The sequence below is a fragment of the Myotis davidii genome, unplaced genomic scaffold (genome assembly GCF_000327345.1).
Source record: "Myotis davidii unplaced genomic scaffold, ASM32734v1 scaffold916, whole genome shotgun sequence".
NCBI lineage: Eukaryota > Metazoa > Chordata > Mammalia > Chiroptera > Vespertilionidae > Myotis > Myotis davidii.
In genome coordinates, this window is record NW_006288013.1 from 1,935,381 (window position 1) to 1,947,713 (window position 12,333).

The 12,333-nt window shown below is 44.4% G+C and overlaps 1 pseudogene; it reads left to right on the forward strand.

The window, feature by feature from the left end:
- Window positions 1–7,508: 7,508 nt before the first annotated feature.
- The window catches only part of LOC102755261, a 7,989-nt pseudogene continuing 3,164 nt past the window's right edge, over window positions 7,509–12,333 (forward strand).

Genomic DNA, 12,333 nt, shown 5'->3' on the forward strand with positions numbered 1-12,333 from the left:
AGAGATTCAGAAAACAGACTGAGATACCAAGAGCATGCACTCTGTGTCACACTGCTCCAGAGGCCTCAGCCACCAAGCTTGCTAGAACTCCAAAGTCTGGTGAAGGAGCAGGAACTTTCCAGGGTTTGCCCTAGGAGAGGTGGCCAGAGGCCCAGTCCCTGGAGTCAAGAGGCACCATAAGTCTGAGCTCAATCTCTAGGGAATAGGGAGTTGCCAGTTTCATAGCAGAAGCACAGCAAGGCAGCCAGGTGCCCCAGGCACTACAGTGTCCCCATCCATGTCCAAGGGTCAGGTCCAGAACCTGAGAGGAGGTGTCCAGGTTCGGCAGCTGGGCTGGGCAGGTGCCCCACATCCATACTTTAGGGCTGGGGAACCTTTTTTCTCTAAGGGCCATTTGGATATTTATAACATCATTCTCGGGCCGTACCAAATTATCAACTTAAAAATTAGCCTGCTGTATTTGGTCAAATATGTAATTAACTCACTCCTAGTGCCTTGGCAGGATCAGACCAAATGATTTTGTAGGCCTTTTACAGCCCACGGGCTGGACATTCCCCACCCTGCTTCCGTGATTCTGCGGCAGCAGGCCAGCCCCAGCTCCCACTCCTGCCGTGGCTCCGGCTCCTAATGTGCTCCTGCCTAGTCAGCCTGATTGCAGCTAAAGATTCAGGGACTCCAGCCAGCTTTGAGGGATGGGAGGAAGTGGCCATGTGCTAAGAAAGTGGTTCCAACAAACATCACTTTCCCACAATGCCAGAAAAGGGGGGCTCGGGGTGGGCTGGAAGGAATCTGAGAGGAAGGAATCTGAGAATATTTCCTGGAAAAGGTGGGTTTGGTGAGAAGGGATTAGATGAGAATGAAAGACATTCCTGGTGGGAGGAAGGTGTGCTGTTTGATTGGGCCGGGGGGAGCCTGGACCTCCAAGCCCTGCGCCTGTGAACCTGGTCTAGGAAGGCATAAAGCCCCAAATTCCCAGGGATCCGATCCAGCAAGGCTCAACTTTTTGAGCACAGCAAACACATGACGATTGATATTTACATGCAGGAGCCACCCCATGGGTATATCTTGGTTTGGGATAATCAAGGGGTAGGTATGTGCAAATCCGAGCTAGCTGAAATGCATCCTGTTTTTCCCCCTTAAAAGCATCTTGGCATGCAAGTGAGGGAGAGTGAACCTATTACAGGGGTAACTTGGAATGCACTCTAATTTATACAAAAGGAATTATTTTGCAAAGCTATACTTTATTATTCATAATGACAACTTCTGACGCATGGCATCACTGTTTATAGTAAATAACATGAAAATGGGGAACCATCGCTCCCTCCTTTTTTCTTCTCTTTCTATCTTGAGTGGGGGAGTTCCTCATAAGGAGATCCTGAATAAGAAAAGATTTGTCTGAAAGTAAGTTATTAGGAAGTGGGCCCCAGAAAAGCTGGCAGATAACAGAAGGTGAGGGACAAGAAAGAAAGGGGGCCATCAAGAGCTTGAGGTGAAGCAACGTCCTAGGAGAGCAAACTCTTGACTCAGTCCAGTAGGGCACCTGAGAGTTGTCCCCAGCTGGGCTGAAGTATTTACACCTCTGCCCCTGTCATCGTGGGGCAAGGGCTGCCCCTGGTGATGTCGGGACGTCATTTCCAAGTGACTTCGGGCTCTCTGTGCTCTTGGCAAAGGGAGGTCCAGCAGGCTGAGGACAGCCCACCTACAAAGAGTCGCAGGTGCTGGCTGTTGGGCACGAAAGCACACAGCTCTCATTCATTTCAATCCGAGGGGGCGGTGGAGTCTCGCAGCACCTGTTGTGGTCTCATTTCCTGCCTCATGGTGGGCGCCTAGTAAACTCTGGCTGGCTGTTGGCTATGGACAGATGTATCCAGGAGAACAGAACACCATAATCCCACACATTACATGAACAGAGGGCAGAACCCCACCTGTTTTGCTGACCACTGTATCCCTGGCACCTGGCACAGAAAGTGTTCATATGCATTTGTTGGATAATGAATGAATGCATTTCCCCCATGGATACTCTGTGACCTAAGAGCTTCTCCAGGGCCTCCCTAACTTGTCTTTCATTGCTTACCTGACTCGGTTGATGCTGCCAGAGACCATGGAGCACCCTGGGGCCTCACCACATGGTGACTCTCCTCACTGAGCAAGCACTGCCCAACCATTAGGCCTAACATCTGCCTGCTCTCTGCTGATCAGATGCTTCTGAAGATAAGCAGTGTGGCTCAGTGGGGAGAGCGCAGGGAGACACAGCAGACATGGGCTCCAGACCCAGTGCTTTCTACACAAATCTCGTTAGAATTTACAGCAGTATTCGTGGTGGGTGTTGTTACCTCCCATTTTGTAGGTGAGGCCTGGAGATGTTCATGATTTGCGCTAAGTAATAGAATCAGAATTTGAATCCAGGTGTGCCTAACTCCAAATTCTAGGCTGTTTCTCTCATATCTTACAATTGGGGAGGAAGGGCATTTCTGATGTGAAGGGCTGCATACACGGAAAAGTCTGATGATGGCCAGTCGCCTGTCAAGCAGCCAGTGGTCACCTGATGACTATTCAACAGGCACAGGGCCCATCTGAAACTTTGCTCGACTCCACACTCTGGGCTGCCTGGTGGGCGTGCAGCCTGTGCAGTCACACAGGACCCTGGAGTCAGAGGGGCTCCACTCTTGGTTTCATGCTCTGCTGTCTCCATCTTAAAACTTAACTGTTTCTTAACCAGGGGTCCTGTATTTTCATGGTGCCCTGGACTATGCAAGTTATATAGCCAGTGCTCTCCACACTGCTTAGCCAGTGGGAAACCTTCAGCATTTCTAGGACATTCTCAGGGTGCTGAGGCAGAGGGTGGTCCCTGAGAGCCCAAGGGTGCTGTGGGTGATAAATCCCTTACATATCTTTGGGGACCTGACACCCTGCTGACACCAAGCCAGGAAATCGCCACTCAGTGGTAAAAATCTCAGTCCACTAAAGTGGCAGACACCTGGGAAAGGAGGTGTGAGGACAGTGGGGCACAAAGAAGGTAGCAGGCAGTTCCACCTGGATGAGGGGTCTTCCAGAGGGAGGTGACATCTCGACTTATGAGAAAGGAATGAAGAAGGGTATGGCAGCTGAGGGCAAAGTGAGGTAAAGACATGAGACCTCCTGTGGGTATCCTGGCATGTCTCCTTGGCAAAGCAGAGGGGGCCCTCAGGAATCAGGACCAGACCTGTAGGCAAGGACAGAACAACCTGGCTTAACTCCCTACCTCCATCCCTAAGTTTCTGTGCTCCTGCCCCATGTACATTCTCCTGGCTCAGTCTCCATTTCTACCCAGAATCTTACCAGATGGCTGGAATTTTTTGAGATGAGGGGTTTGATTTTCTCCAGATACATGTTTATCTGCTCTTCCACTCTATTGTACAGGGCAGGTGATGAGCTTTCACCCTAAAGATTTCTTCACTTTGATGGCACCACCTAGTGATAGTCTGTCACAAAGTCCCATCTCTCCAAACAAACATACAGAAAAACATGGTGAGATCATGTAAGACCATAATAATCCCCTGTCCCTGCCCCTGCACTTGTGTGGTTCACACTGGAATCCTTTGGACCTGAACAACAGCCCCAAAGTTGAGCAATGACTCTTGTAAGGTGCTCCCCAAAGTACCACATACACATCAGAAAGGGGACAGTGTTCCAGAGGTCCTTTCCTCCCCTCCTCGGTGCCTTCTGAGTCTTGCGCCACTTTGAGGAGAGCCCTCGATCCTGAATGTACTGTCCCTAGCATCACATGATGACTTCAGAGGCCACTGCTCAGCCTGGGGTTGGAAGAAGGTGGACAAAGCAGTACTCATGACTCATGGGCTTGGAGACTTACCTTAGGCCTCTCCAATCAATAATGATGACCTCAATAACCAGAAGGCGGAGGCAAAGAAGAGGAGCCTGAGGGGAGGCTGTTGTTTCTTGAGAGCCATCCCCTGTGCCAGACAGGCACACTAGGCTCTTTAGGTATCTTCCTTAAATGCATTTCTGCAAGGGCATTAAATCTGTCTCCAAGCCAGGCAAGGTCCCAATGACAATTAATAGGCAGTATGTGCCAGGCACTCTTCTAAGCAGTTTAAATGCATCTGCTCGCTTAGTCCTCGCTACAGTAGGACCGGGGAGCTGCTGTTGTTATCCTCACTCTGGAGTTGCAGAAACGGAGGCACGTGTCCAAGGGCATGTAGCTAAGAAGTAGAAAAACATCTGCACCTAAGCAATCAAGTTCCAGGGAAAGCACTGGTAATCCCTTCCCAGGCCACCTGTTTGAGAGGCAAAAAAAAAAAAATACACATAGCCTGACCTGGAGTCTGCTGGGAAAGAATAATATGTGCTTGAATGTCCAGAGTGCGTTCACTTCTTTACTCACTCGACACTTTTCCTGAAGGACATCTCAGGAGTGGGTGGTGTGTACGTGTACATTACCCCAGCGTGATAGGGAAGAGAAACTGAACCAAGGTGGACCTGCACACACGTGATTCAGGATGGAGCAGGAGGCACTGGGACAAGAAGCAGAGTCTAGGGACAGCGTTCAAACTGTGGTCTAACTGGGTCTACGAAACACCGAGCAAATAATGAATCCTGAGAAAACTGCCACTAGCACCCTGATTATATCTAAGAAGCTCTGCTGATTCTCTCCCTTCAGCTTTATGCCTCCTACCTAGGAGGAGAAGGGGAACGCTGGTGATGAGTCAGGACCCTGCTTCTCCCAGCAAAACAAGACTAGTTCTCTTGTGGTGCCAGGGTTCCAGATAGACTGGCCGGAGCTGCCATCTACTGGCCAACCATACACACTGCAGTGGATACTGCCAGGGTCCCGCCTTCCTGCCCAGGTGCAGGAGGAAAGGGCAAGGTAGATGAATCCTTTGATCCTTGAGCAGCCCTGAGAGAGAGGCTGTCATCTCCTGTGACAAGAGGCAGTAATAGCATTCATTTACCATTTTTCCAGGCACGGTGCTTAGCACTCTACATTCATTATAACCTCCTTGAATCTTCTCCAGAATCCCCTAAGATTTATCCCCTTTTACTTATGTCTCTGAAGCCCCTTCATCTGTAATAGTTTCACCTTCTCCTTTGTGCCATTTATTTGTTGCCGATGCCAGGTCATTTGTACTACAGAAGGTCTCACAACCTGGATTGGGATGATGGCTCATTGCAGTGTCATTCACTCTTAGCTGGCATGTAGCTCTAAAGGCTTAGTGAAATTCAGGCTCCATTGTCTCAAGCAAGACTAATTCATTTGTACTTTCTGTTGCATCTCCTCAGGATGCACATAATGTGTGGTTGTCCTCTTTCTAGTGATGTTAAAACAGTGTAAAAATGCTAAGTCTATTATCCTTTAAGTGGAATTCTTCTCTAAAGAAGAATGTTCAGATTCTGGCTCCAGCTAAGGTGGAAACAGCAGCAGGCAGGGGGAGGCCAGAATTCTGAGTGGCTCTGAATTGGCAAAGAGCTTACCTTTTCTCCCCCTCCCACCAACCCACTCCTACAGGGTCCCCCAGCCTCGACCCAAGACAGCCAAAAACCCCGGCGTGGGCTTCAGCACAGACAGAACTCTAGGAGAAAGCCTCTGTTTCAGGCTCGAGGACTAAGGGGTGTCTAGAGAGTGGCCGCTCTGCCCCAAGACACCCAGGAGTCTAAGGGAGGAGGGATGGTCTCAAGACTGTGAGTGAATGAATTGTCTGCTACTTTTTTTTCTCTGTCCTCCCACCAGACGGCCCCAAATACAGTTACAGTAGTTGCAAGAAGCGCATGTCAGAAGAGGGGTAAATAAAGCCTCAGATTTCTGGGTGAAAACCAAAAAGGGAGCCTCAGGGAACCAGGAAGTACCAGGGTGACTGTAGAGCGGGAGGAGCTTAGGACAGTGGACCCATAAGTATCCGAGAAGCCCTGGGCCCACTCTAAGCTGCACACACAGAGAGTCAGCTCTTGGCAGTCTACAGGAACTTGAGAACTGAACTGAGAAATAGACCATGGCCCCAGTCCCAGACTGGCCGTCAGGTGGCGCACATGCAGAACAGAACTGTGCTAAGCCTGGGAAAGTCTTTGAAAAGTGAACACGGAAACCACAGGCCACAGGAGGTTGGCCAGAACTGGTGGCCTGAACCCAACCTGGTCAAATGCTTGCTTTTGAATTTTTTTTTTTACCTCTCCCTAGAATTGGAGTAAGATACAAGGCTCATAACATAATATTCAAAATATTCAGGATACTTGGCATATGAAGAACTAGAAATATCTCAACTTGGCCAATACTGAGATGACACAGTTGTTGAAATTACCTAACAAAGGCTTTAAAGCAGCTAGACAAAAAGTGCTCCACAAGTAAGGGTGAACACTCACGAAGCAAATGGAAAAATAGAAAGTCTCAAAAATAAACAAGATGAGGAAGAACCAACGGGAAATTTTACAACTAAGAAATACACGAATAACACGTTTTAGTAAAAACTCACTGGATAAGCTCAATATGGCGGAATGAAGGGCACCTTGGAGATAGATTGATGAAAGTGTCCAATTGGAACAACTGGATAGATTGAGAGAATCTATGGGGTCACACGAAAGGTCTAACGTTTGTGTCACTGGAGTCGGAGACAGAGAGGAGGCAGTGCAGTGCAGAAAATGTGCTTGAAGAAAGAAAAGCTGAAAACATCCCAAATTTGGAAAATCCCAAATCCCAAACAATATAAATGTCTGCCTGCCAAGTCTGCTGGCATTTGGGAGGCTGTTCATGAATCTGCAGGGCCACAGCTGATGAGTCATGACTGACACAGGTAATTCTGCACAGGACAAGGTAGGAACACAAGCCTGAGTGAAGAACTGAGAACTCTTAGTAAATGAAAGTTCATTGTTAAATGAATGAACTAATCAATAAGAGGAGGCCTCGTCCTGGCTGGTGTATCTCAGCGGTTAGAGCATTGGCCTGCTGACCAAAGAGTCTCAGGTCAAGGGCATGTACCTGGGTTGCGGGCTTGACCCCTGCCCTAATTGGGGCGCGAGCCAAGTGACCGGTGTGTCTCTCTCACATGCAGGCCTTGCTATAAAGCACAAACATAGTCTGAAGAGACAATGCAAGCTTCAGAACCAGACTCAGATATGACAGAAAATTTGAAACTATCAGATAAGAAATTTAAAATAACTGTGGCTGATATGCTAAGGGCTCTAATGAAAATGTGAACATGTAAAGCAGATGGGTAATGTAAGCAGAGAAATGGGAACTCTGAGAAAGAACCAAAAGGAAATTCTAGAAATTAAAAACAAAATAACAGCCCCAGCTGGTTTGGCTCAGTGGATAGAGCATCGGCCTGTGGACTAAAGGGTCTGGGGTTTGATTCCAGTCAAGGGCACATGCCCGGGTTGCGGGCTGGATCCCCAGTGGGGGGCGTACAGGAGGCAGCCAATCAATGATTCTTTCTCATTATTGATGTTTTTATCTCTCTCTCCCTCTCCCTTCCTCTCTGATATCAATAAAATATATTTTAAAAAATAACAGAAATGAAGGTATGTTTGAAGGACTCACCAGCAAACTGTACAAAGCTGAGGAAAGAATCAACTACGTTGAAGATATGTCCACAGAAACTTCCCAAACTGAAAAGCAAAAGAAAAAAGAATGGGGAGAAAAATGGAATGGAATATCCATGAATTGTGGGATAATTACAACAGGTATAACACATGTGATGTGCAATAGAATGCCAGAAGGAGACAGGGAGAAAAGAACAGAAGAAATATTTGAAGTAACAAATGGCTGATAAATTTTCAAAATGAATGGCAGGCACCACACTGCAGATCTAGGAAGCTCAGAACACATCGAGCTTTTTTTTTTTTTTATAAATTCAAAAAAACATTTTTTTAAATGACACACAGGTATATTGAAACTACAGAAAAATCAAAGACAAAGAGGAAAATCTTGAAGTAAGCCACAGGATAGGGGGGAATATTTACCTATAGAAGAATAAGGATAAGAGTAATATCAGACTTCTCTTCAGAAACCATGCAAGGAAGAAGAGAGTGGAGTGAAGTATTTAAAATATATATTTTTTAAAGCATCAATAAAGAATTCTTTATCCAGTAAACATTTCTCTTTCAAAAGGAAAGGAGAAGTAAAGACTTCCTCAAACAAAAATTGAGTGAGTTTGTCACTGGTAGATCTGCTGTGCAGGAAATGTTAAAAGTTCTTCAGAGAGAAGGAAATGATATAAGTTAGAAACTCATATCAACATAAAGCAAGGAAGAGCATCATAGAAGAAATAAATAAAGGTAAAACATTTTTAAAATTTGTCTTATACTTAATCTAACAGATAAAAATTTATTCAAAATAATAATACCAATAATGTATTCAGTGATGATAGCTTAAAGTTAAGTGAAATGATTGACTGCTATGGTGTAAGAGTGGAAGACAAAGAAAGAACAAGGTAAACAAATAGAAAATAGTTCAAATAAAATGGATAGTAAACCAGCTATATCAATAATCACTTTAAATTTTAATGTTCCAAATGCATCAAATAAACGACAGACTGTCAGAAGGTATATTAAAAAAAAAAAGCCCCGCCGAAACCGGTTTGGCTCAGTGGATAGAGCGTCGGCTTGCGGACTGAAGGGTCCCAGGTTCGATTCCGGTCAAGGGCATGTACCTGCGCTGCGGGCACATCCCCGGTGGGAGATGTGCAGGAGGCAGCTGATCGATGTTTCTCTCTCATCGATGTTTCTAACTCTCTATCTCTCTCCCTTCCTCTCTGTAAAAAATCAATAAAATATATTTTTAAAAAAAAAAAGCCCCAAGTATATGTTGTCTTCAAGAAACTCATTTTAAATATAAAGACACTTTGAAAATAAAGGTATGGAAAAAGACTTACCATGCTGATACTCATCAACGGAAATCTGGAGTAGCTACATTACCTTCAGACAAAACAGACTTCAAAGCAAGGAAAATTATCAGGGACCAACAGGGGTATTACAGAGTGATAAAGGGATCAGTTATCAAGACATCTTCACTCTTCAAATCAGTGACTATTTGGTTGTGAACAGGATGATGGGGGTGGTGATGATAAAGGATATAAAAGAGGAACTGATTATAAAAAGTTCACAAGGAAACTTTTAGAGATGATGGACATGTTCACTCTCTTGACTGTGGTGAAGGTTTTATGGGTGTATAGCTATGTCAAAACTTGTCAAATCGTATACTTTAAATATGTGCAGTATGTCAATTACAATTCAGTAACACTGTTTAAAATGTTTTTGAAAATGTATGCCATCATTATCCTGCTCTGACTCAAAGTCATTTTTTTTCCCCACAGTTAAAGACTTTGGAGAACAGGAGAGGTTAAGTAACTTGTCCAAGATCACATGGCTAGTAAGTAGCTGTGTCAGGATTTGAAGTTAATTTGACTCTAACATCCATGCTTTCAACCACTTTGCCCGAGAGAATTAACCGAGGCCTGTGTCTCCATTTCCAGCTGTGGAGCTGACCCGGAGGGGGTGCTCAGTGAGTGTTGGCTGCTGTTGAAGTGGGACAGGCACACCTTCACACAATTCAGAGAGAAAAATTCTAGGAAAAACCAGAGGTATCTCAGTGTCAAAGAAACCAGCTTTCATGTGTGCATGTGTAACGAGGGTATGATCGGGACAGTCTGTGTGGATCACATTTGAGTCTCTGGGATCTGAAATTGGGCTCTTCCCTTATAGCCTCCCTGGGCTATGCCTACCCACACTGCCCAGCACCTGGCATCCCCTTCAGAGCTCCTGTTCACACACAGTTGATACTGTCATCAGAAAGCACACCTGACACAGATCATGAGGAAGAACATGCTCTGTCACGAGGTGGGAACATGAATTCTAGAGTCAAACACCTGGGATTGATTGACAGTTCCATAGACATGTTAAGATTCGTTGTTCTAATTCTGAGAAGAATGGCATTGGTATTTATATTAGGATCGCATGTATTCTCTATATAACTTTACGTAGTCAGCACATTCTAACAAGACTAATCCTTCCAATCCATGAGCAAAGTATACTCTTCCATCTTTTGTATCTTGTTCAATTTCTTTTTCCAATGTCTTATAGTTTCAGAGTGCAGGTCTTTCACCTTTTTGGTGAAATTTATTCCTGGCTATTTTATACTTTTTTATATAATTGTAAATGGGGTTGTTTTCTTAATTTCTTCTCTTGATCATTCATTATTGATGTATATAAATGCAACAGATTTCTGTATATTGATTCTGTATCCTGCAACTTTACTGAAATTACTTATTCTAATCGTTCGTTGGTGGAGTCTTTAGGGTTTTCTATATACAGTATCATGACATCTGCCAATAATGGGTGTGTTATTTCCTTTAGATACCTTTTATATATATATATTTTTTGTCTTGTTTGATTGCTGTGGCTAGGACTTCTAAAGCTATGTTGAATGGAATTGATGATAGTGGGCACCCTAGTCTTGTTTCCTGAGTGACTTTTAAGTGATATAAAATGTGTGGACTATCTTGCACAGGAAATGGCACTTACCACATGCACAATAGATGGTGGTTGCTGTTATCATTGCACCAACATCATTATTCTGTGCAAGGAATTTCACACAGTCAGTTGTCAGGCACTGTACTAGATCACCACACAGTTGATTCATTGTTACTTTAAAAAGGAAGATGTGCCCCATTGTTTTGCATTGAATTTGGAGTGATCCTGCCCAAATCAGGAACCTTAGACAAGGTCTGGTCCACAACAACTCTTCAGTAAGCATTTAATAAGTCTGTCAACCCTACGCCAGGGCTTTCATCTGCTGGTGGCAGATCACCTGGTTTCTCTATTTAGGATAGTTTAGGCCAGTGGTTCTCAACCTTCCTAATGCCGCGACCCTTTAATAGAGTTCCTCATGTTGTGGTGACCCCCAACCATAAAATTATTTTCGTTGCTACTTCATAACTTTAATTTTGCTACTGTTATGAGTCATAATGTAAATATCTGATATACAGGATGTATTTTCATTGTTACAAATTGAACATAATTAAAGCATAGTGATTAATTACAAAAGCAATATGTAATTATATATGTGTTTTCCGATGGTCTTAGGCGACCCCTGTGAAAGGGTCATTCTATCCCCAAAGGGGTCGCGACCCACAGGTTGAGAACCGCTGGTTTAGGCTGAGAGAAGTGAGAATGCATCCCACAAACCACCAATAACATACATCTTTCCATGTAAAATAGTCGTGTTACCCACTTTCAGCTTGCCAATTGAACATTACTTGAGGACTGACTTATGCAAGTTACTTATGCACAAGTTAACATGAGAGTTGGGTATTAAAAGAAAACATATCTACTAGATGCAAATTAAATAATCTTATCCATGCATGCTTATCTAGGTCTTCCTCACCTTCATGAACTGCCCAGGTCCTTCTGGGGGTCCCCAGCAAATGCTCAGCCTCCTGACCCAGCACAAGGGTCCATTGATTTGCTAATACCTTCCTGTTACTTTGAAAATGCTCATCATTGTTCAAACCTCAGTTCCCTGGATGCCCTCTGAGCTCCTGACTTCTGCATGTTTTCTCTGTCACCAGGTCCTAAACTGAATCCACAAAATGGGAGACACTATTTGCTCTGATTTCGAAGCTCTGGTTTTCTTCCCGCCTGATGCTTACTTTTCATTTGACTTGTTACAAAAAGAGAAGGGAAAGGGCTCTAGATTTCTTGAAGGGATCAGACGCTTTTACCTTCGGAACGCCTTTTATAATGTCAATATTTTAAAATTATCTAAACAGAGCAGATTTTTAAGCAAGCTTACAGATTAGGATCTTTGCAATATGTCACAGCTAAATGTCAGAACTGGGTAATGTCAACATTAATCAAAATGGCCAGGTGAGAATTGAAATGATGTAGGAACTACTCGGGTCCCTAACATTCAGAAGGTAATATTGTACTAGCAAATGTCAAAGTTAACTATGTTAGCCAACTAAACAGGGAACTTCCTGAGCATATGTTGGAGGTGAGCTGATCAGCATTGATATTAATCATACTTTGGACAATAGACAATCTATAAACACCCAGTTGGTATCAAGGGAGAAAATTGATTTTATTTTCTTCTATTGCTACTGAAACCTTACCCATATTTCTTGCCATATTTTGTTTTGTTTTTTTAAATTAAATCTTTATTGTTCAGATTATTACAGTTGTTCCTCTTTTTTCCCCCATAGCTCCCCTCCACCCGGTTCCCAACCCACCCTCTGCCCTTACCACCCCCCTTCCACTGTCCTCATCCATAGGTGTACGATTTTTGTCCAGTCTCTTCCCGCACCCCCCACACCCCTTTCCCCCCCAAGTATAGTCAGTCCACTCCCTTTC